This window comes from Phoca vitulina, unplaced genomic scaffold (genome assembly GCF_004348235.1).
Source record: "Phoca vitulina isolate PV1807 unplaced genomic scaffold, GSC_HSeal_1.0 scaffold57, whole genome shotgun sequence".
Taxonomy (NCBI): Eukaryota; Metazoa; Chordata; class Mammalia; order Carnivora; family Phocidae; genus Phoca; species Phoca vitulina.
Window position 1 is genome coordinate 8,887,130 of NW_022589760.1, and position 26,774 is coordinate 8,913,903.

General features: G+C 34.3%; 1 pseudogene; it reads right to left on the reverse strand.

Moving 5' to 3' along the window:
* Positions 1-8,929, reverse strand: part of LOC116623118 — a 43,076-nt pseudogene extending 34,147 nt beyond the window's left edge.
* Positions 8,930-26,774: the final 17,845 nt, after the last annotated feature.

A 26,774-nucleotide genomic window follows, 5' to 3' on the forward strand; every position in this document is an offset into this window, starting at 1 on the left:
ACTTCTTTTAGTTGTCTGATTCCTGAGGCTAAGACTTCCAGTACTATGTTGAACAAAAGTGGTGAGACTGGACATCTTTGTGGCATTCCTGACCTTAGGGGAAAAGTGCTGTTTTTTTCTGTTGAAGATTATATTTGCTGTGGGTTTTTTGTATATTGATTTTATGATATTGAGGTATTTTCTTGCTATCCCTACATGTGGAGAGTTTTTATCAAGAAAGGATGTTGTATTTTGTCAAATGCTTTTTCTGCATATATTGAAATGATCATATGGTTCCTGTCCTTACTTTTATTAATGTGGAGTATCACATTGATTGATTTGTGGATGTTGAACTACCCTTGTAGCCCAGGAATAAATCCCACTTGGTCTTGGTGAATAATCCTTTTAATGTACTGTTGGACCCTATTATGTAGTGTCTTGGTGAGAATTTTTGCATCCATGTTCATCAGGGATATTGGCCTGCAATTTTCCTTTTTAGTGGGGTCTTTGGTTTTGGGATCAATGTAATGCTGGTCTCATTGAATGAGTTTGGACATTTTCCTTCCATTTCTATTTTTTGAAACAGCTTCAGAAGAATAGGTATTATTTCTCCTTTAAATGTTTGATAGAATTCTACTACAAGGCCATCTGGCCCTGGAGTCTTGTTTTTTGGGAGATTTTTGATTACTGATTCAATTTCTTTGCTGATTAAAGGTCTGTTTAGGTTTTCTATTTCTTCCTGTTTCAGTTTTGATAGTTTATATGTTTCTAAGAATGCATCCATTTCTTCCAGATTGTCTAATTTTTTTGGCATATACTTGCTCAAAAGATTGCTTTTAATTGTTATTTCTTCAATGTTGCTTGTGATCTCTCCTCTTTCATTCATAATTTTATTTATTTGGGTCCTTTCTCTTTTCTTTTTGATAAGTCTGGCTAGGGGTTTATCAATCTTATAAATTCCTTCACAAAATCAGCTCTTAGTTCATTGATTTGTTCTACTCTTTTTTTTTTTTTTTTAAATTTCTGTATCATTGATTTCTGCTCTAATATTTATTATTTATCTTCTTCTGCTGGATTTAGGCCTGTTCTTTTTCCAGCTCCTTTAGGTGTAAGGTTAGGCTGTGCATTTGAGACTTTTCTTGCTTCTTGAAGAAGGCCTATATTGCTATCTACTTCCCTCTTAGGACCTCTTTTGCTGCATCCCAAAGCTTTTGAACTGTGGTGCTTTCATTTTCATTTGCTTCTTTTTTTTTTTAATTTTTCCTTAATTTCCTGGTTGACCCATTCATTCTTTAGTATGCTGCTCTTTAAGCTCCATGTATTTTTGGTCCTTCCAAATTTTTTTTCTTGTTGTTGAGTTCAAGTTTTAAAGCATTGTGTTCTTAAAATATGCATGGTATAATCTCAATATTTTCTACCTTTTGAGACCTCATCTTTGACCCAGTATGTGATATATTCTGGAGAATATTCCATGTGTACTTGAGAAGACTGTGTATTCTGTTGCTTTAGGATGAAAATCTCTGAATATGTATGTTAAGTGCATCTGGTCCAGTGTTCTTCTTTTCAAGATTGTTTTGCCAATTCAGTCGTTTGTGGTTTTCTAAAAATTTTAGTATTACTTATTCTAGTTCTGTGAAAAATGCTATTGGTATTTTTTTTTTTTTTTTTTTTTTTGAATTGCACTGAATCTGGAGATTGCTTTGGGTAGTTTGGACATTTTAACGTGACTGGTTCTTCCAATCCATAGCATGGTATGTTTCTACATTTGCTTGTGTCATCTTCAATTTCTCTCATTCATGTTTTATAGTTTTCAGAGGACAGGTCTTTCACCTCCTTGGATAGGTTCATTCATAGATATTCTGTTCTTTTTGATGCATTGTAAATGCAATTGTTTTCTTAATTTATCTTTCTGCTACTTTGTTTTTAGTGTATAAAATGCAACAGGTTTCTGTGTATTGATTTTGTATCCTTCAACTTTACTGAATTCATTTATTACTTCTAATAGTTTTTTTTTTTTTTTAAATGGGGTCTTTAGGGTCCTCTACATATAGTATCATGTCATCTGCAAATAGTGACAGTTTAACTTTTTCCTTACCAATTTGGGTGTCTCATATTTTTTTTCCTTTTCTGATTGCTTTGGCTAGGTCTGCCAATGCTATGTTGAATAAAAATGGTGAGAGTGGACATCCCTGTCTTATTCCTGGCCATAGAGGAAAAGTTCTCAGTTTCTCACCACTGAGTGTAATATTACTTACAGGTTTTTCATATATATGGCCCTTATTATGTTCTTTTTTTTTTAGATTTATTTATTTATTTGAGAGACAGAGAGAGAGAGTAAGCATGAGTTTTGGGAGGGGCAGAGGGAGACAGTCTTCAAGCAGACTCCCCACTGAGTGCAGAGCCTGATGTTGGGCCCAATCTCATGACCCATGAGATCATGACCTGAGCAGAAACCAATAGTCAGATGCTTAACTGACTGAGCCACCCAGGCACCTCTGGCCCTTATTATGTTGAAGTACATTCCCTCCCAAACACACTTTGTTAAGAGTTTTTATTATAAAAGGATGTTGAATTTTGTCTAGTGTTTTTTCTGCATCTATTGAAATGATCATATTATCTTTATCCTTCATTTTATTCGTGTAGAGACATATATATGTCTTTATATTTAATGTTGTTTTTTTTGCAGCCAAACATATAGTTGGGTCTTGTCTTATGATCCACTCTGACATCTTTTGTGTTTTAATTGATCTATTTAAGCCTTTTATTATTGATATATTTGGACTAATATCTACCATATTTGTCACTGTTTTCTATTTGTTGTCTTTCTTGTCCCTCTTCTTGTCCTCCACACTTTTGTAGTTTTAACTGGGCATTTCCTATGATTTCATTTTTTCTCCTTCCTTGGCTTACCAGCCATAATTATTTTGTTATATTTTTTAGTGATTTCTCTGAAGTTTACAATGTATATTTACAACTAATCCATGTCCACTTTCAAATAACACTATAACACTTTACAGGTATGCAAGTACCTTATAATAACAAAATATTCTTAATTCTTCCTTCTTGTTCCTTTTATTATTGGTGTCATTTCATGTATATATACATATATATGTGTGTATATATATATATATATATATATATATATATAATTTAATACATTGTTGCTGTTATTATTTTGAACACACTGTTTTCTGTTAGATTTTTAAAAGATTTTATTTATTTATTTGACAGAGAAAGGGAGAGAGAGAGCACAAGCAGGAGTGGCAGAAGGAGAGGCAGAAGCAGGCTCCCCACTGAGCAGAGAGCTCAATGCAGTGCTTGATCCCAGGACCCTGGGATCATGACCTGAGCCTAAGGCAAATGCTTAACCAACTGAGCTACCCAGGGACCCCTGTTTTCTGTTAAATAAGAAAAATAAATAAATATTGTATTTCAATTATTCATTGTCCAATGATTTTTCTGTTTTTTTTAATCTAGATTCAAGTTCTAACCTATATCATTTTACTTCTCTGAAGACCTTCTTTTAATATTTCCTGCAATGCATGTATATGGCAACACATTTTCTCAATTTTTATCTGATTGTTTATTTATTCAGCTCTTAGCCTATTAATAATAGTTCAAAAAATCCTGGTCTGATAATTCTAATATTTCTGTCATATATGATTCTGGTTCATTTTTTTTTTTATTAATTTTATTATGTTATGTTAGTCACCATACAATACATCATTGGTTTTTGATGTGGTGATCCATGATCCATTGTTTTCATATAACACCCAGTGCTCCATGCAGTACATGCCCTCCTTAATACTCATCACTGGGCTAACAAATCCCCCCTCCCCCTTCCCCTCTAAAACCCTGTTTGTTTCTGAGTCCATAGTCTCTTATGGGGTTGGAGGGAGATATGAACTATGATTCTGGTTCTGATGCTTTTTCAGCCACTTCTCTTCCTCTCTCTCTCTTTAATTTAGTATGCCTTGCATTTTTAAAAAAGGAAAAAAATGATATACTGGGTAAAAAGCCTTCATTAATGTAGTGGCAAGGTTTTTATCTCTTAGGATCATCCACACTGAGCTTCCAGCAATTTATCAATTACAATTTAGGTTTTCTTATCTTGGTACTGGTTCCTGCAGAAATTTTTGCTTATGGGTTTCTGTTCAGGTAAGTTGTGATTCCCTGTATTTACTTGTCTACTTCCAATGTTGGGGCAGTGATTTGCCCTGTAACTTCACTTTTTTTGTTGTTGTTGAATGAACAACTTTATTTTTATTTTTGTCTCCCATTTTTTTTAATTATGTTATGTTAATCACCATACATTACATCATTAGTTTTTGGTGTAGTGTTCCATGAGTCATTGTTTGCATATAACACCCAGGGCTCCATGCAGAACGTGCCCTCTTTAATACCCATCACCAGGCTATCCCATTGCTCCTACCCCCTCCCCTCTAGAACCCTCAGTTTGATTTTCAGAGCCCATAGTCTCTCATGGTTCGTCTCCCCCTCCAGTTCCCCACCTTCATTCTTTCCCTCCTGCTATCTTCTTCTTTTTTTTTTTTTTAACATATAATGTATTATTTGCTTCAGAGGTACGGATCTGTGATTCTACAGTCTTGCACACTTCACAGCGCTCACCATAGCACATACCCTCCCCAATGTCTATCACCCAGTCACCCCATCCCTCCCACCCCCCACCACTCCAGCAAACCTCAGTTTGTTTCCTGAGATTAAGAATTCCTCATATCAGTGAGGTCATATGATACATGTCTTTCTCTGATTGACTTATTTCGCTCAGCATAACACCCTCCAGTTCCATCCATGTCTTTGCAAATGGCAAGACCTCATTCCTTTTGATGGCTGCATAATATTCCATTGTCTATATATACCACATCTTCTTTATCCATTCATCTGTCGATGGACATCTTGGCTCTTTCCACAGTGTAACTTCACTTTTCTGACCGACATAAGAAGAGGCGTCGAGGGGTGCCTGGGTGGCTCAGTCATTAAGCGTCTGCCTTCGGCTCGGGTCATGATCCCAGGGTCCTGGGATCGAGCCCCGCATCGGGCTCCCTGCTCTGCGGGAAGCCTGCTTCTCCCTCTCCCACTCCCCCTGCTTGTGTTCCCTCTCTCGCTGTGTCTCTCTCTGTCAAATAAATAAATAAAATCTTTAAAAAAAAAAAAAGAAGAGGCGTCGATTTTTCAGTTTGTTTAATTTTTACTGAGTGAATACTTTTAAGGACAGAGTGAATATTTTTAAGATCCTTACATAAAAAAACTGGAAACCAGAATTTTTACTTTCTTTAAATGCTATCTTTAGTTGATAGTAGTACTACTAGTATTCTCAAAGTAATCCTCAAGTATGATATTTAAGAAGTTGGAGGAACACAAATGAAGAATTGAATATTACTTCTTCAAATTATTTTTTTTTCTATTTTCTATGATTGATGCTCTATGCTTAGCATTACATACTGAAGTAATTAAACAGGACTCTTTTGTTAATATCTTTAATTTATTTTACCATTATAGTAGTAAGATATAGACTTATTAGTAACAAAAATATAAAGATACAGAATAATTTGAAATAAATATTTCTAGACTGTGTTTTTATAATAGTATACAAATCCTGCACTAAAATGGCAATGAAATTGTTTTCTAACACACTATACATGTACTTTCTATTCTACTCTGGATTTTATATGTCCAAATAAGCAAATATATAGAAATATGAAGTCTGAGGTATAGGTATTCATTTAGAAGATGATTCAGGAAGCACAAAAGAGAGTGGAGAAAGTGAGAGATGGAAGAAAGAAAAGTCAATTAATGGTGTGTTGATGTGAAGGTTGCTAATGTAGGCAACTGATGTTCAGTCCTGTTGGTAATTCTCTGAGACATTGTGAAGAATACGCTTCTGAAATATCCCACCGAGGGACAGAAACACTGAGGCATTTATTTACCTATTCCCATCCGTCATTGTTGAAGATTATTTTGTGAGAATTAAATCTCCTGCCCTTGGTTTTGCCCTGCCTTTCTGCTGAGCAAACTCATGACTTATAGGAGAAAGCTCTCAGACAGAGAAGCAGATGACATCTTGCATTTGAGGAAAAAAATTACCACCACCGTTGCCAGTAAGGTTAGTGATGAATAGAGTGAATATGGGATAGGGCTACAATTTTTACTATTTTATGTAAAAAACTGTAAGATAATCTGTCACATGATAGATATTACATAAATGTAGTTATTATTTGTTTTTATTGTTAATTAACTCAGAAAACTACTGAGAAGGTGTAACACATACATCAAAGGTCATTTATGAAATTGAATGTTATGGAATCTTTTAATTTCCTCCAAGCTCAATAAACTTATCTGCTGATTCCTTTGTGAAAGAGAAGATGGCAGCTATATACCTAGAGAAAAGTAAAAAAACAAAAACAAACAAACAAACAGAAAACAGCTTTATTCCATTCTTGTGTAATCAGATAATCAGATTAGACTGCCCTGACTTGGCAAATATTGGTCCATTTTATCATATTACCAGCAATACTCACTGTATATTTTTGGTAGATTTAGAGTTTAAAATGACATTAGAAACATATTCTGTCTTAATTTTATTTTACTCAGGCCCAATAGAGGAGAAATCTAAACTGATAGTAACATTAAGATTACTTTCATGAACATAAGACATTACAGCTAAATTCTCAGTCTCTTTGACAGTACAGTGTAATTTGAAGGATTCTAGATCCAATTATTTTATCTATTTTTTAAGTGAATTAGGCACTCAGTTGACATTAGTGGGAATTGAAATTCTCTGTGGTGCTTCAGATATCATGAATTCTGCCATGTAAATTTTATAAAGGTATTCTATAACCTTAATCTGAATAGATCTTTTCTGACAGTGTTGGTACATTGTCCTTCACTGGTCCTTTCTAACACTAAGCATCTGTTTTTTAAAACCGATGACTAGACAAAGATATACTGCCAGTTATTCAAGGTCTTTGTGTGTTCGGGTGAAATATTTACTAATAATAGAAGCTGAAGCATGGAAGTTAAAATGTGCTACATACATTCAAACTTTTTAATGCTACCCCTATCTAACTGCTTTGAATTTGAACATAGATATAAACTAATGGCTTCCATATTACTACGGAAAATTCAGATGACTTCATTAGGAAATAAAAAAAGTGATAAACAATGTTCTCTGTTATGAGTACTAGGCATCTGATTTTCCCTTGTTATTACAAAAATATTCTCTAACATTGTCTTCTTTTTATTTAAATATTTTATTTATTTATTTATTTGACAGAGAGAGACACAGCGAGAGAGGGAACACAAGCAGGGAGAGTGGGAGAGGGAGAAGCAGACTTCCCGCTGAGCAGGGAGCCCAATGCAGAGCTCGATCCCAGGACCCTGGGATCATGACCTGAGCCAAAGGCAGACACTTAACAACTGAGCTACCCAGGCACCCCTGTCTTTGTTTGTTTGTTTTGTTTTGAGGGAGAGAGAGCGAGAGAGAGAGCACAAGCAGAATGGGGAGGGGAGAGGAAGGAGGAGAGAGAGAATTTTAAGCAGGCTCCACGCCCAGCACAGAGCCCAACATGGGGCTCAATCTCATGACCCTAAGATCATGACCCTGAGATCATGACCTGAGTGGAAACCAAGAGTGGGACATTCAATCCACTGAGCCACGCAGCAGCCAATAACATTTTCTTTTAAAAGGCTTTGTTGTGCTATGGTGAGCACTGTGAATTGTGTAAGACTGTTGAATCACAGACCTGTATCTCCAAAACAAATAATACATTATATGTTAAAAAAAAAAAAAGAAGATAGTAGGAAGGGAAAAATGAAGGTGGGGAAATCGGAGGGGGAGACGAACCGTGAGAGACTATGGACTCTGAGAAACAAATTGAGCATTCTAGAGGGGAGGGAGGTGGGGGGATGGGTTAGCCTGGTGATGGGTATTAAAGAGGGCACGTACTGAAGGGGGCACTGGGTGTTATACGCAAACAATGAATCATGGAACACTACATCAAAAACTAATGATGTAATGTATGGTGATTAACATAACATAATAAAAATAAATAAATAAATAAATAAATAAATAAATAAAAGGCTTTGTTGTCTTGCCTTATAAATGTAGGTATTTCATTTACCTGGAATTGATGTTTGGGTATGGTATATGGTGCCTAATTTTTTTTCCACATGTATATTTTTCCAGCACCACTTGTGTAATAAACATATATGATAAATAAATAGGAAAAGATGTCTTATATATTTTTATCAGGTAACTTCTCTTCATAAATCAAATTTCATTCCATAAGTGTGTGAAAGTAACAGTCTGGACTTTCTGTTCTATTAATCTATTAGGCTCAATACTTAACTCACCATTTTAATTTTTACAACTTTATTATAGCCTTGATTACAAGTTTATGTAGTTTTGATATCTGACAAAACTATTTCTCCCACCATACTTTGTTTTCAAATTTATCATGACTATTCCTGACCCTTTGAAGTTCCATACAAATTTTTGTGGTTGTTGTTAGAAGTTTTTTTATTCTGAGAAAGAACCCCCAACACAAAAAAGTTTTCCAACCACACACAGGAGGGTATGGTTAGGGCAGGTGTCCATACATCCAGCCCCAAGCCCCTAGTCCATGTGGTTTTGGCAACTATAAGGGGCGTGGGGTAATGACGCAGGCCACAAAAAATTAAAAAATGTGTGTGTGTGTGTGTGTGTGTGAAGGAAAGGGGTGCAAAAGCAGTGGGAAGTGGTGGGAGAAAGGATGAGACGAGGTCAGTACTGGGAATGCCGTAGGTGGGAGGACATTTCATAACATTTCTTGTTGATCATACCACCGTGGACACCTTCTTTGCCCAACAGCAGGACTAGCATCTTGGCAGTCACGGTGACAGTGATGTTGAACGTGGGAGTTCCACCGGTGCTCTTGGTATGAAGATCCATTGTAAATACCACGTCCTGTAGCAGTGAGTCCCAGATAACAGAACACTTCTGGCCTCCAAGTGTAAACCAATTCATTAAAAAACTTGATCGAGGAGGCAGAGAGCTCAGGGGATGTCATGCTGCTGTCTGGACAAAGGCTCTGCTAGGTGTGCAGCAGCTCTTGCACAACCACTTCTCCCATACAAATTTTAAAATCAGCTCATCCAGTTCCACATAAGAAAAAATTGTTGGGAATTTGACTGTGATTGCATTTAACCTAGAAATCAATTTTGTATAATTTCTTTGAATATTAGGCCTTCTAATTTGTGAACATTGTACATATCTCATCTATTTATGTTTTAATAATGCACAATAAAGTGTTTTAATTTTTCTAATTTTCTGTTGGTTGTTTTCTACTTAGATATTTTTGGACTATATAAAATGGTATACTTTTTTAAAAATTTTATTATGTTATGTTAGTCACCATACAAACATCATTAGTTTTGTTTTTTTATTTTTTATTGTTATGTTAATCACCATACATTACATCATTAGTTTTAGATGTAGTGTTCCATGATTCATTGTTTGTGCATAACACCCAGTGCTCCACACAGTACATGCCTTCCTTAATACCCATCACCGGGCTAACTCATCCCTCCACCCCCTCCCCTCTAAAACCCTCAGTTTGTTTCTCAGAGTCCATAGTCTCTCATAGTTCATCTCCCCCTCCGAGTCCCCACCCTTCATTTTTCCCTTCCTTCTCCTAATGTCCTCTATGCTATTCCAAAATGGTATACTTTTAAATTTATATTTTTTGTTTGCATATAGAAAGACAATAATTTTATATTAAAGCTGAGAGCTTTTCCCTTAAGGTCAGGAACACGACAGGGATGTCCACTCTCACCACTATTGTTCAAGATAGTGCTAGAAGTCCTGGCCTCAGCAGTCAGACAACAAAAATAAATAAATGGCATCCAAATTGGCAAAGAAGCCAAACTCTCTTCACAGATGACACGATACTTTATGTGGAAAACCCAAAAGACTCCCCCTTCCAAATTACTAGAACTCATACAGCAATTTGGCAATGTGGCAGGATAAAATATCAGTGCACAGAAATCAGTTGCTTTTCTATACACTAACAATGTAACTGTAGAAAGAGAAATTAAGGAATCAATTCCATTTACAATAGCACCAAAAACCATAAGATACCTAGGAATAAAGCTAACCAAAGAGATACATGATCTATACTCTAGAAATTACAGAACACTTATGAAAGAAATTGAGGAAGGCACTAAAAGATGGAAAAACATTTCATGCTCATGGGTTGGAAGAATAAACATTGTGAAAATGTCTATCCTGCCTAGAGCAATCTACACTTTCAATGCCATCCTTATTAAAATACCATAGTCATTTTTTAAGGAGCTGGAACAAACAATCCTAAAATTTGTATGGAACCAGAAAACACACTGAATTGCCAAGGGGATGTTGAAAAAGAAAAACAAAGCTGGGGGCATCACAATGCCTGACTTCAAGCTATATTACAAAGCTGTGATCACCAAGACAGCATGGTATTGGCACAAAAATAGACACATAGACCAATGGAACAGATTAGAGACTCCAGAAATGGACCCTCAACTCTATGGTCAACTAATCTTTGACAAATCAGCAAAAAATATCCAATGGAAAAAAGTCTCTTCGATAAATGGTGCTGGGAAAATTGAACAGCCACATTCAGAAGAATGAAACTGGACCATTCTTTTACACCATACACAAGATAAACTCAAAATAGATGAAAGACATAAATGTGAGACAGGAATCCATCAAAATCCTAGAAGAGAACATAGGCAATAACCTCTTTACCATCGGCCACAGCAACTTCTTTCAAGACACGTCTCCAAAGGCAAGGGAAACAAAAACGAAAATGAACTTTTGGGACCTCATCAAGATAAAAACTTTCTGCACAGCAAAGGAAACAGTCAACAAAACTAAAAGGCAACCCACAGAATGGGAGAAGATATTTGCCAAATGACACTACAGATAAAGGGCTGATATCCAGGATCTATAAAGAACTTCTCAAACTCAACACTCAAAAAACAAATAACCCAGTCAAAAAAAAATGGGCAGAAGACATGAACAGACACTTCTCCAAAGAAGACATACAAATGGCTAACAGACACATGAAAAAATGCTCAACATCACTAGCCATCAGGGAAGTACAAATCAAAACCACAATGAGATACCACCTTATACCAGTTAGAATGGCCAAAATTAACAAAACAGGAAACAACAAATGTTGGAGAGGTTGTGGAGAAAGGGGAACCCTCTTACACTGTTGGTGGAAAAGTAAGCTGGTACAGTCACTCTGGAAAACAGTATGGAGGTTTCTCAAGAAGTTAAAAACAAAACTACCCTATGACCCAGCAATTGCACTACTGGGCATTTACCCCAAAGATACAGATGTAGTGAAAAGAAGGGGAACATGCACCCCAATATTCATAGGAGCAATGTCCACAATAGCCAAACTGTGGAAGGAGCTGAGATGTCCTTCAGCAGATGAATGGATAAAGATGTGGTTTATATATACAATGGGATATTACTCAGCCATCAGAAAGGATGAATACCTACCATTTGCATCCATATGGATGGAACTGCAGGGGATGCTAAGTGAAGTAAGTCAAGCAGAGAAAGACAATTATCATATGGTTTCACTCATATGTGGAACATAAGCAATAGCACGGAGGACCATAGGGGAAGGGAGAGAAATCTGAAGGGGGAGAAATCAAAGAGGGAGATGAACCATGAGAAACTATGGACCTTGGGAAACAAACTGAGCGTTTCAGAGGGGAGGGGGTTGGGGGGATAGGGTAATGGGGTGATGGGTACTAGGGATGAGCACTGGGTGTTATACGCAACTAATGAATCATTAACTAATCAAAACTAAATCAAAAACTAATGATGTACTATACAGTGGCTAACAACACAATAAAAAAATAAAATAAACTTATATTCAGTACATATCAGAAATCTAGTTTCTATCCTAATAGTTTTTTTTAAAGATTTTATTTATTTATTTGATAGAGAGAGAGAGAATGATCAGGGGGAGGGGCAGAGGGAGAGGGAGAAGCAGACTCCCCCACTGAGCAGGGACCCTGAAGTGGGATTCATCCCAGGACCCTGAGATCATGACACAAGTGGAAGGCAGATGCCCAACCAACTGAACCAACCAAGCACCCCCTAATAGTATTTTTTAAAGATTTTATTTATTTGAGAGAGATAGAGAGAGCATGAGTGGGGGTGAGGGGCAGAGGGAGAGGGAGAGAGAGAATCTCAGTCTCCCTGTTGAGTTTGAGCCAGATGTGGGGCTCAATCTCAGACCCTGAGATCATGACCTGAGTCAAAATCAAGAGTCCTGTGCTTAACCGACTGAGCCACCCAGGCACTCTTATCCTAATAGTTTATTTGCAGATTTATTTGTATTTCCAATCTGCAAAATTATATCTTCTGTACATAATAGTTTTATTTATTTCTAGTCATTTTCCCTTTATATACACATACATATATATAATCATTTATGTATTTATTTATGTTTTCCTGAACTACCTAAAACAAATCGTACACTGTCAGATAGAAATGGTTATAGCATAATTCTTGACTTTTTCTTCTAAGAAGGTTGACTTAGAATTAAAAAAAAAATGAAGACATCTTTAAAGATATTATTAATGTTAAATGGGAATGCAGTTAATTCCAAAATAAGTTATGGAAACAGTCTATGTGTGAAATCATCAAGTCTATCACTTATTTCATTATTGATGGACTCTTTACTAACCCTGTGTAGTGTTTTTACTACTAACTTTATTTTTACTGTTTTGAATTAGCCTTTTCTTAGTTATACTTGTGTATGCTAAATTTGCTTAATTTTATGTAGCACTGAACCTTTTCAAAAAGAACTGGACTTCTTTATATTGGTGCATTTTCATAGAATACACGAACGTGGTCTATGTAGATATTCTTGGATGTACGCAGGTATATAGCCACATAGTAACAACAGGTTACCCTAGGCTTCCTTAGCCATAAAGAATGATTTAATATTATGGACGAAGCTAGGCATATATAGATATTAAGAAGAACAGGGCTTGGAAATCCCTTCAGGATATAATGGTAGTCACAGATGCTTTTCTGGTCTGATCATCAATCCAATACTAATACTGTAAGATAGGGGCAGGAAAAGAAAACCTTACTGTACAAAGATTTAATTTCTGGAAGTATGACACAAATTTGAGAAGGGCATATGGATTTTAAAAAATTGATTTGAGCACATATGCAAATTACTTAGATAGTTGCTCATCTCCCTGTCAGAGTAATTTTATAGTGGAGCTTTCTATCCCATACTTAAATTGGGAAAGTGAAGATTATTTGATGTATCAAAGATAAAGATCTATAGACTCATGTTTATTGGTGTAGGCCTAATTTTAGGAAAAAAATATACATGCATTATTGGTCATTCTCACATTTTTGTGAATACCGTTCCTCAATTACTAAAGGATAATTATCTCTCCATCCTCTAAAGGACCCAAACCTTTTACTCATAGATAAGATAAAGTATATCATAGCTTTAAATGGCACAAGGAGTTAAAAGCACTGTGACTGATTTACCCTAGGCTACAACTTAACAAAAAATCTGAATTTAATTATACACTGTGTTTGTTGTCAAACACACTATCAAATAAGAGAGAATTAATGACTGATTGGGCAAGACTACATATGCTATCATAGTTAGTGGTAAAAAAAAAAAAATCCATTCTATTTAAAACTTTTTTTTAATATAAAGAGAAACTTAGAGAGGTGATTTTCAAAATTAAAAGGAAAAAAAGATTGCCAATAGTTTATATTTACTGAAGTGATTTTCCCTATCACTAATAGAAATTTGTGAATAGAATATAGTTTAGAAATAGATACAGGTGAAGAAAAAGATACATGAGGTGTCATTTTAATTAACTACTAAACTTTCTTTAGATAGATAAAAATAAGTACCAAAGTATTCTGCTTACTTTGCAGCAGATATAACCATTTGTCTCCGTTCTTGTCATTCCTGTAAATAGATTCATGACATGTTCGTTTTGTTTATCCATAGTTGCTCTGGGGGCCCCCGGGTGGCTCAGTCATTAAGCGTCTGCCTTCGGCTCAGGTCATGATCCCAGGGTCCTGGGATTGAGCCCCACATCGGGCTCCCTGCTCTGCGGGAAACCTGCTTCTCCCTCTCCCACTCCCCTTGCTTGTGTTCCCTCTCTCGCTGTGTCTCTCTCTGTCAAATAAATAAATACAAACTTTAAAAAAAAAAGTTGCTCTGTTGGTTAAAATAATTCATTTTACAAATGACTACAGATACCTATTGAGGATAACATCTACATTAACTTCATTCTCAAGTATCTTTATGCTATTTGTGGTTTTTTTTTTTTTTTTTTTTTGGACAGATTATATAAAATATTATGTTTCCTTCCATATTGGGTGAAAACACAAATTATTTCTTTCAATAATGGTTTTTCCTTAACACTTTTATTCTGTTCGAAATATACTTCATTTGGTAAAACCTTTAAATTTTCATTTCTTTTCCCTTGCAGTTCTGAGTTAGTAAATGTTGAAGTCATATTGGCGATTATCTCTACTCCTATAACTGGTTCAAGTACTGTAATTACTTTGACCAGACAACTGCGATAATCCTTGCTTTCCCCAAACACACAAACACATATAATCAAACACACCCACACACCCATACATGCAGCCACATGCATGTGTGTACAAACAAGCTTATTTGGCCTAAATGATCCAATAGATATTTGGTGTAATTTGGAAGCCAACATAGAAGAAAGTTTAAAATCAAGGTAAAGCTATGAATTCTGGGTTGGCAGATGATAATTTCATTTGAGTCTCTCCCTTCTTTCTGGATATTATCCTCCATTTCTAACAATAGAAAACCAACAATCAGAAGAGAAACAGGATGTGTGTTTTCAATAACTCAATTAACAAATAAGTACTGCACGCCTTCTATGATCTCAGCTCTATGGTAGAGGTAGCTCCTTGAGACAAGCAGATAGGTAAAAGAAGGCCATATTTGAAGAAAGTGAGTTTTTCTAGCATGAAATAGTTAAACTTGCCGACATAAAGCACAGAGTGGGGTGTTCTCATGGCCCTAGGAGAGTGATGAGGCATGGAAATTACTCCAGAGATCTTTAATGAGGGTTTGAAAATGAAATTTTCCAGCCTAATGGAGAACTGTACATATGCAGGTTTTAGGATGGTAATCACTTGTTCAAAAGCTATGAATGACTTTAAGGATACATAAGCAAATTGCCAAAATAGCTTTTAAAAAGCTTTAGAAAGTTAAACCTTGATTAGCAATAGTTGAGAGTGCTTGTTTTAACTACAGTCTCACCAACATTGACTTATTTTTTCAGTATTACTAATTTGAGAAGTGAAAATGGTATCTCAGTAAATTTGCATTTCTTAATAGTTACCTTGGCTATTGTCATATGTTTGCTATACAATTATTATTTGCCTCTTTTTCTTTCAAGTTGTCTGTATATTTCCCCCACAAACTTTTGCCCATGTGCTCTTATATTGATTTGTGCAATTTCTTTATACAAAATTAAAAATTGTAACCATTGATCTGGCATAATTGGTATGAATATTTACCTGTTTCTAGTTGCCTTTCAATTTTCATCTGGTTAAGAGAAATATAAGAATAAAATATTAATCTAGACAAACTTATTGAGCTTTAATTTTTTATTTATTCCATTTTAAGAATTTTTAAAGTTTATCAATTTTATCCATTATAAAACCATATCTATTAATTAAATAAAATTTGTAATATCCAAAAAATAGAAAAGTAAAAAAATACATATTGTTTCTAATTTCAGACAGCCTCATATGCACTATAAATATTTTGTTGAATTTCTTTTCATTGCTTTTTTGTTCTCTGTGGAAAGGTTTTCATGTTGCTGTTGCTTGATTATTAGCAAAATTCATTCTGCCATATTCTATGATATAATCATCACTCTTTCATGTTACATTCTATTAAGTCATGCAGTTCATTTGTTAAACAGATTTTATTTACTATCATTACATATCAGTCACTCTTTTAGGCACTGGAATACAGTTTAGTGGTAGTGGGGTAAGGAACAACAATGGAAATAAGCATAAAATATATCACATGTTTTTACATGCTGTGAAGAAAAATCAAGTAGGTTAAGTCAGAGGAATAAAGAGTTCAGGAAGGGAGCAGGGTTTGCAATTATATACAAAGGTGTGAGAAAAAGCCTTTCTTTTTTTAAAAAAATATTTTATTTATTTATTTGACACAGAGAGACACAGCGTGAGAGGGAACACAAGCAGGGGGAGTGGGAGAGGGAGAAGCAGGCTTCCTGCAGAGCAGGGAGCCCAATGCAGGGCTCAATCCCAGGACCCTGGGATCATGACCTGAGCCGAAGGCAGACGCTTAACGACTGAGCCACCCAGGCACCCCAAAAAAAGCCTTTTTTATTTGGTATTATATTAGTTGAGACCAAGTAAATTGATAGAATGAGCCATGCAAATATCTGGATACAGAGAACTCCAGGTGAAGGGACACAGCAGGAACAAAAGAACTGACATAGGAATGAGCTTGCTATCTGAGAATACTGAAGCAACAACGTGGTGGTAGTGATGTGAGTGAGGGGAAGAAGAGTAAGATATTTAATCAGCAAGGTAAGGTCTTGGTAAGGAGTTTGAACTTCACAGTGTGAGCAGGACCACCAATGGACATTGAAAGCAGGGAAGTTACCTAATCCAACTTATATTTATAAGGAATCACTCAATCAGTTTTGTGAATAAAGTGTAGTAAGAAAAGAGTGAGAGCAGGAAGATCTGTTAGGAGACTGATGAAATAATCTAGGTAAGGGATGATGGTGGTTCAGACTAAGCTATTGGCAATAAAAAGTGATAATAAGTCATAAGATTTTGAGTATACTTTCAAGACTTAGACATCATAATTTCCCGACAGACTGGATATGGGATGTGAGAAAAAGAAAAGAGTTAATAATTACTCCAAGGTATTTGGCCCCCAACACCAAGAAAGGAGCTGCCATTTACTGAGATGAAGAAGATACAGGAAGAGTAGACTTAGAGGGTAAGGACATTAAGAGTTTAGTTATTAAAAAAATCTTTGTAATGATATTTTAAATAGTTTTCTTTATTAAAGACATTCTACATTTTAGTTTTAACTATTTAGAAAATATAAATAAGGAAAAAGAAAAAAAAACACAAAAATCACCTATAATTTTATAACCAAAGAAAATTACTCAATGTCTCGATGTAACTGTAGTCTTTACACACACACACAAATATAAACATGTTATGTATATAACATTTTCTTACTAAAATGAGATACTTTTCATGAGCTGATCATTTCAGATACTCAACATCTAGCATTGGTTTAGATTTTTTTTTTTCCTAATGAGCCACTTGTACTATGTTCTAGCACATATATGGTTTGACTATTATCATTATTGTTTTACTTGACTTAATTTGTAACTTATTTTACTGAATTATATCAGTTAATAAGTTTTTTATATTATTATTATTACTTATTCTAAGTAGCTAACCTTGGGAAATACTTTATAGGCCAATGTATCTATGCCAGTGATTCTAAATCAGGGGTTGAAAAACTATAACTTGCAAGCCAAATCTGGGCAGCCACTTTTTTTCATATGGCCTGCAAGCTAAAAAAGGCTTTTGATAGATGAAGACATTTACAATTGATTTGATGATTGAAAAAAACAACTTTGAACCTTAATTAAGCTAAATGTAATCTCCCAAATTATTTTCATTAGAATTTTATTACCAAAGAATACTCTTTTATCATTGTCATCATTATATTTTGAATTGTGCCAATTTTAAAATGTGTGGAAAATTTTTTTTTTTTATATAAGTATCCACATAATATCTTTGATGTTACTTCTTTTTGTCCCCCCAAAGGCTAAAATAATTACTATCTGGCCTTAACAGAAAAAATGTTTGCTGACTCCTGTTCTAGATCTTCCTAAGTGCATAAAAATTACTCAGAGGCTATGAGAAAAATGTAGATTTTTGTTGTTCACCCTACCTTCACCACTCCTACATCAATTTTGATTCAGTAAGCCAAGGATGAGTATTAGGAATCTCAATTTTAACAGACACCCTAGGTAATTCTGATACACTCTGAACTAAATAAAAAACAAACAAACAAACAAAAAAACAGAATGCCAACTTGCATTGTGCAAATTTTAGTACTGCCTTTGAGCTACATTTGGGCCTGTACTTCACCACTGGCATGCTGGTAAATACCAGTTCATTGTAAAGATCTCATTGGAATGAATTGCCACAGAGACCACACTTGTCTATGATTCTTTCCACCTGTCACCATTTGTGCAGTCATCATCCATTGGAACACAGCACTGTTGGGGAACCAAAACATTGTTTATGGTCTAGGAGGTCTGTAACTCTTAATTTGAACCTCTATGATAGGGATAGATAGATGCATCATTATTCTTGGGTTCCATACATCAGTTCTTATCTCCTTTTTTATTCCCTCTTTATTATTTTATGTATATATGTATGTATGCACATATCCATCCATCCAATCTCCCTTTAAAAGATTAAAAAAATAAAAAAAATAAATACAGGATTTTAATTTTGCTAGAATTAGTACCACCTCCCACCCCAATTACCATGCAAACCTTGAATTTTTGATAGAAATGATATACTGTTTATGTCATAGTCAATTTAGAAATCTACCAATGCACCTGGGACAGACAAAATGTTGTGACATTTGAGTACAAACAACAAAACATAAGGAGCTTTAAAAAATCAAAACATTACAGTACATTCTAGAGTCATTGTTGTTAGAATTTATTGCTGAAATACCTTAATAAGAATTCTGAGAAGTCCTGGGACGCCTGGGTGGCTCAGTCAGATAAGTTTCTGCCTTCAGCTCAGGTCATAATCCTGGGGTCCTGGGATGGAAGCCTGCACCGGGCTCCTTGCTCAGCGGGGAGCCTGCTTCTCTCTCGGCCTGCTGCTCCCCCTGCTTGTGCTCTCTCTCTCTCTGACGAATAAATAAATAAAATCTTAAAAAAAAAAATAATTCTGAGAAGTCCTGAAAGTTTTAGGTAGTACATGTGAAAATAAGAAAGGAAGAAATAATTTATCTTCAGAGACAACTTTAAGCATTAATTATGAACTCTTCTTAATGAAGTTTATACAGGTTGCCCCCAGTTCATATTTCTAAGAACCAAACCTTTCCTCTTTTCTCTACTTTCTTGACATTTTCATTGCCTTTTTTGTTTATACTAATGGTGCATCGGAGAAATATGGGTTCCTTCTCTGAGTAGATGTGAAGGATTTCCATGACTTTTTTGCCCTTCTGTGTCCAATACTCACTTCTACATATTTTTTGTGCAAGTTCTCTTTCTGGAGACAATGTATTAATTAGTATTAATTTATTTCTTGTGTTTCTTGTGTTTCAAAACATGTATCTTCAATCCATCTGAAATTATTCTATTTTAATTCAATTTCTAATACTGACTAAAATTATTTAATATAGTGTTCTTAGTTATTCAATGAGCTTTAATTTTGTTTTTTAGGGACAAATTCCATATTGTTTCAAGTAGTTAATTACATTTTCAATTTCACTCAGAAACCTGATAGATTGCCTTTGCACATTAAGCAAGATAAACAGTTCTACCAGACAATATTCTAAAAATATATGATCCCATGGGGTGCCTGGCTGGCTCATTTGGTAAAGTGTGCAACTCTTGATCTCAGGACTGTGAGTTCAAGCCCTACATTGGGAAAAAAGAAATCTGAAAAAGTAAAAATAAAAATGTATGATCCCAGTGAATTAAAACACAATTCTTATAGCCCTAAATCCTTGGCCCCAGATTAGAGATACAATTTCAAACATGCAATTACTTATATGAGAAACTCAGCTTAAATGATTTCTATAGATGAAACTTGTTGTTGAGGAAAAGTTGTGACACTGTTTTTCAGTTTATATTTCACCTTATAAATAGAATATTTGAGGAGACATATTTATCTTTGAGCATTAAAATAGATTATATATATGCATCTCTCACAACCTAAAAAATTTTTTAAAAAGTGCAAATGACCCAGTGGTCTAAGAAAATCATTCTGTCTGAAGTAAAACTGTTTTTCTTTTGGAGACTAAAGTGGGAGACATACTTAGTTCATGCTTGCTTTTCAATCATCACAGTTTTTTTCATTTATATCAAAATATAATAGAAGTTTCAGAAAACTGTATCTTCCTATGTATTTTTACTCTTTGACTGAGAGGGCTTACATTATTGTGGTATATCCCCATAAAACAACTAAGGGCTACATATAGTTCATTTTAATTGCCTAAGATGCCACTTCAGAAAAGTTGGTTAGTGTCTCTTAGATCATTTCTTGTTATGCTTGGGATGTTGCTTTCACATCTCAAAATTTTTACCACATTAGCAATATATAGTTCTAGTTGTATTACCTCTTTAGTACTCAGATGCTCTGGAGCATGTATACATTATGAAAACACAATTCCAAACAGAGCCCATAGTTTTGTTGTTGGCTTAATTAGCATCATTTTGATATTTACATTTAAGAAGAATATCTTCAGCTAGATACACTCATCCATATATAAACAGTACCTGTCCTGCCATCTACTGTGGCTTAATATGCAAGTCCTGAAATTTTATTTCAACAAATTGGTACAAAATTGCATACACACACATCTACTAGAAATGTTTGAGGTAATGTTTAGACAAACTATGTAAACTAAAAATGCCTTATTAAAACGTCTGTGTTCAGCAAAGGATGGAGTTGAGATAAGGTGACGAAGATAAGAGAGTAGAGAGAAGAAGATTAGCACTGATGATTTTTTTTTAAGAAATTCACTTATAAATGAAAAGTTCCTGAGGGTTACTATTACTGTAGTAGTCAAATCAATGTTAAGCATAATCATACAGGGGAGCCTTGGGTGGCACAGTTGGTTAAGCATCTGACTCATGATCTCAGGGACATGAAATAGAGCCCCACGTGGGGGTCCATGCTCAATTCAGAGTCTGCTTGAGATTTTCTCCCTCTCCCTCTGCCCCTCTCACTTGTGCTCTGTCTCTCTCTCTCTAAAATAAATTAATGAATCTTTAATAAAAAAGAAGAACCATACAAACTAAATGAAAACTATTCATGATACTTCACCTTAAAGTAAATATCAAGTCAGGCAGACATTTACTGCCTTTACTCTTAAATGCTTATAACATTCAAATTACTTTTTATTTATCTATGTCCCTTTTTATTTTTTTTCCATCTGATTTCATTTATATGTGTATTCTACAAAACAAAACAAACAAACTCTTAAATATAGAGAACAAACTGGTGGTTGCCAGAGGGGAGGGGATTAGGGGATGGGTGAAATAGAGGAAGGGGATTAAGAGATCCAAACTTTCAGTTATAAAATAAGTAAGTCCTGGAGATAAAAAGTACAGCATAGAAAATACAGTCAGTAACATTGCAGTAACTTTGTATGGTGTATCTATGTCCCTTTTTAAATTATCCTTTGTTTAATTCATAAATCCCATATATTTAAAAAAATTCTTTAATGAATAGAGAAAAACATATTCTTCCTCTTGACTTTCATAACTTTGTCACCATTCCTACCATATTGTAAAAAATCTTCCCTTCATCACAAAAAGTATGATATTTACTCCTTTATTTAAGGAAATTAACATATAATAAGTTTCTCTGCCATAAAATAAATTAGACATATATTTTGTGTTTCCTAAAGCACTGGAAAAGAAAAGCTTGCAAATTCTTCTCTATGTTTGTTCTACTCAGGTATGTAGTCTGTCCAAAATCCTCAGAAAGGTGATTTAAAACACAGGAAACAATAGATGTTGGCAAGAATGTGGAGAAAGGGGAACCCTCTTACACTGTTGGTGGGAATTCAAACTGGTGCAGGCACTCCAGAAAACAGTATGAAGTTTCCTCAGAAAGTTAAAAATAGAACTACCCTATGATCCAGCAATTGCACTACTAGGTATTTACCCAGGGATACAAAAATACTGATTCAAAAGAACACATGCACCTACTGTTTATAGCAGCATTATCAACAATAGCCAAATTATGGAAAGAGCCCAAATGTCCATCAGGTGATGAATGGATAAAGACGTGTTATATATGTACAATGGAATATTACTCAGCCATAAAAAAGAATAAAATCTTGCCATTTGCAATGACGTGGAGGAAGTATTATGCTAAGTGAAATAAGTCAGTCAGAGAAAGACAACCATATGATTTCACTAATATGTGGGATTTAAGAAACAAAACAGATGAACATAAGAGGGAAAAAAAAGAAGCAAACCATACAACAGACTTTTAAATATAGAGAAAAAACTGAGGGTTGTTGGAGGGGAGGTGAGCAGGGGCATGGGTTAAAAGGGTGTTGAGTATTAAGGAAGGCGCTTGTTGTGATGAGCACTGGGTGTTATATGTAAGTGATGAATCACTAAATTCCCCTGGAAACTAATATTGCACTATTTGTTAACTAACTGGAATTCAAATAAAAACTTGAAACAGGGATACCTGGGTGGCTCAGTCAGTTAAGCATCTGCCTTCTGCTCAGGTCATGATCCTGGAATCCCGGGACTGAGCCCCATATCAGGCTCCCCACTCAGCGGGGAGTCTACTTCTCCCTCTGCCCTTCACCCTGCTCATGCTCTCTCTCTCGTTCTCACAGTCCCTCATAAACAAACAAACAAATAAATAAATAAACTTTTAAAAAAAAACCTTGAAACAACAAAAAAATAGTTGTTTACACCCAAAGAAAGTGAAAATGCTAATTCCAAAAGATAAATGCACCCTACGTTTATTGCAGCATTATTTACAATAGCCAAGATATGGAAGCAACCCAGGTGTCCATCCATAGATGAATGGATAAAGAAGATGTGGTATATATACACAATGGAATATTACTCAGCTGTAAAAAGAATGAGACCTTGCCATCTGCAACAACGTGCATGGACCTACAGAGTATTATACTAATTAAATCAAAGACAAATACCATATGATTTCACTTATATGTGGAATCTATAAAACAAATGAATAAACAAATAAATAAATAGATTGTTAAATACAGAGAACAAATGGGTGGTTGCCAGAGGGGAGGTGGATAAAATAGATGAAGGGGATTAAAAGGTACAAACTTCCAGTTATAAAGTAAGTCCTGGAGATGAAGTGTACAGCATAGGGAATGTAGTCAATAATTTTGTAATAACATTGTTCAGTGACAGATGGTAACTACACTTACCATGGTGAGCACTGAGTAATGTATAGAATTGTTGAGTCAATATGTTGTGCAACTGAAACTAATATAATTAGTATGTCAATTTTGCTTAAAAAAGGAGTTGTGTGCCATCCTGTGTAAATTTGCTTAAAATTATTTTTTAAATGTTCCTAAATATTGATTTAAAAAGTCATTGATTTCCCAAAAGTATAATTTACCCTTTTGGAAGTTTTAAACCAATCTCCAAACTTGTAAAATTATTTATTCTACATTACAGAAGGCTTATTTTTTATGCAAAAGATGCCAACATCTGGTATTTCCCTTACTAGTTCTAAAACAAAGAAATTAATTTACTCTGATAACTGAGACAGTCATGACATATATCATCATTCATCTCTTCTCTTGCATGTCTTTCTAAAGAACTTAATATTTTCTTAATTAAATAAAATACAAAGGCTCCAAACTTTTGTTGAGAAATTTAATGTGAACATTAATCATTTTTGGTTGCCAAACGGGAAATCTTTTAAAATTGACTTTGACTTTTGAGGGTGAAAGTACTTGGAGTTAGTTTTTTTTTTTTTTTTTTTTTAAGTTTCATAGTAATTATATCCTCAGTATTTGTACATTGAGTTAGGTCTTTCTCAGATTTCCAGTGGTAGCTAGATTATCTAACTACTGACCATGATCCTTTGGAGCCAAGTGAGATACATTAACTTTCTTGAGGCTCCAAGAAACCATTTGCTAGGTCATACTTTATGGGAAGTAATGCCCTAAAACATGTAAGAAACAATTTCACATGCATAAGCATTAGTCTTTCAGGGGTTATTGCAATCATTTGATTTAATGTAGGAGCAGGACCTTGTGGAATAGTCTTGGTCTTGAAGCAACATCCCATTAATTTATTTAAAAAATGTTTCTATACAAATAGACTTTCATTTGAGTTTGCCAATTCTTAGAAGCTTTGTCTAAGATAAACTCATCAATCAATTGTTGAACAATAATGAAAAGGAAAGCATGAGAAGTATAAAAGTATTGATAACACCTTAATGGTATAAGCACTAGTCTGTCACCAGTAACACTACGTTAGAAGCAGCAATCTATGTAACCAATCAGTTCTCAATTATTTCTTCATGGGATGAAATTTAATAAAAATGGCTTATTCTGTAATTCATTTCTCTTGTGAAATTCTGAGAAGAGAATTGAAAAGCAAACAAATGGAGGGATAATTCAACAACTAATCATGGAATGCTAACTAAACTCTGGGTATTACTGTAGGTGCTGGGAACACATGTATCATCTATATTCAGTCATTTTTTGATACATTTCTAACTAGTCCCTTAAATTAGGCCATTTATAGGTAAGATGGTATTCACACCATTCCTAAATATTCCCTTAAAGACACAGTATTCTTAGTTATTTTTCCCCTGTGCTGAAAATATCTTACACATGTAACATTTTATTTTTTCCCCTTAACCATAGATACAACCAGAAAGGCACCAGTATGTATGACATTTTCTGTACAGAAAAGTCGCACCAAAATAACCTTTAATATGATGGTTTACAATCACAAAGCAACATTCTTTTTTTTTTTTTTTTTTAAGATTTATTTATTTTAGAGAGAGAGAAAGAGAGTGGAGGGGACGGGCAGAAGGAGAGGGAGAGAGAAACTTAGGCACTGAGCGCAGAGCCCAAGGCAGGGCTCTATCCCAGGATCCTGAGATCAGGACCTGAGCTGAAACCAAGAGTCGGACACTCAACCTACTGCGCCACTCAGGCACCCCACAAAGCAATGTTCTTAATTTTCTTCTCCCTGGGTACATTTGAAGTTTGTACAGTGACTTTTTTGAAAAGCTAAAAACAAAACAAAACAAAACAAAACAAAAAACTTGTGTTGAACAGTCCATTCTTAAGTTTACCATGACAATTGATAGTATTGTTTTACTAATCTTTACTAATTATCTTGTGCTAGGAAATGTTTTTAATGCCTTTTCACCAATTTAAGCTGTTCAGTTGTTTTGCTCCCCCTTCGAAGCCTTAATTATTAGTCTATTAAATGTAGTTAAAAATGAAAAGTACAAGATTGGAATACTACCGAGGTGTTTGTGTTCAAATAGAGATTATCTTTCCTTTATCTTTTCCCCCTTTTTACCAACTAAATTTAGAGTTTTTGACTATTTTGCAGTGTCCTAACGTATGTTTTAACTGTCCTTGGACATATTTTAATTAGTCCTTTATTTATACTGTCTGACTTCTTGAAAATAGTAATTATTTACTATTATTTACTATTATTAAAATACTTGAATAATTTCCCAAAATGTATTAAATGCTTATACTTGAAGATTTTTACCTACTAGAAATCTTTCATGATTTATACTGAATCAAAGCATTCGTCAAGGTTTTAAGTTAACACTAACACTTCAATATTATAAATTTAAATAAAAACTGGTAATGGGTAAAAAGGAGTAGAGAGTACGTATGGTAAATAATTACCAAAGTAACTATTTTAAATTTATTTGTTTGCATTGTTTTCATATATTTTAATGATCACAAGGGTATAAAGCAAGTGGGCTCAGAAAATATGAAAAATTATATCCCATTAGTTTTTAGTTTTACTTTTGTCAATTTGAGTAAAGAATATATCTTGAATGTTTTTTTTCAGAATTTTGATACATATATCAATATAATGTGCATTTTAATTTTTCTAGCAGACTTAAGCTTTTATATGCTATAGATACTTTTTCTCAAGCTCATATAACTCATACTGTTTTAAGCAAGGAAGTTAATCACAACATTGTTTATAGATGTAGAAAACATTGAAAAACATAAATCTTATTCAATAATGTGCTACTTAATTTATAGTACATCCATATAATGGAATACTGTGCAGTCACTAAAATGATGATACAGATCGATATTTATTGACATAAAAAGATTATGTTTTAGTTTACAATTTAACAAAACACAGTACATATAGTATGTTTTCTGTTTTTTGTAAAATATTGTGTGTATACATGGGAGAAAAGGCATGGAAGTATATGTATGCATTGAAAACACTAATAGTGGTTATCTCTGTCCTGTGGAAATTTTACTTCTTTATAAATGTCTGCATTGTGTACATTTTTTAAATGAGCATGTATTATGCATATGATCAACAAAAACAGTGATTTCCATTTGAAAATACTTGATAATGAATATAAATGTAATTTGTAGATAAACAGTTACACAGAAACGATTTTTCCCATTATTTTATGGGCACATAGCTAACAAAAGTGTTAACAAAATTATATATTTATATTGCATTATGTATGTAACCTAAGATTTCTATATAACATAATAAAAGCCAATTAAGAATAGAGACAAAACATTTTCTTATGGTTGGATCTGTGATATGAGTGAATCCTATTTTTAAAAAGTAATTATTTAAGTTTTACACAAATTAAGTAATAATTTCTCTACTTCCAAATGGATTTGAACACCCACATATTAAATGAAAGGCAATCTAAAGAAAACATAAAAGTA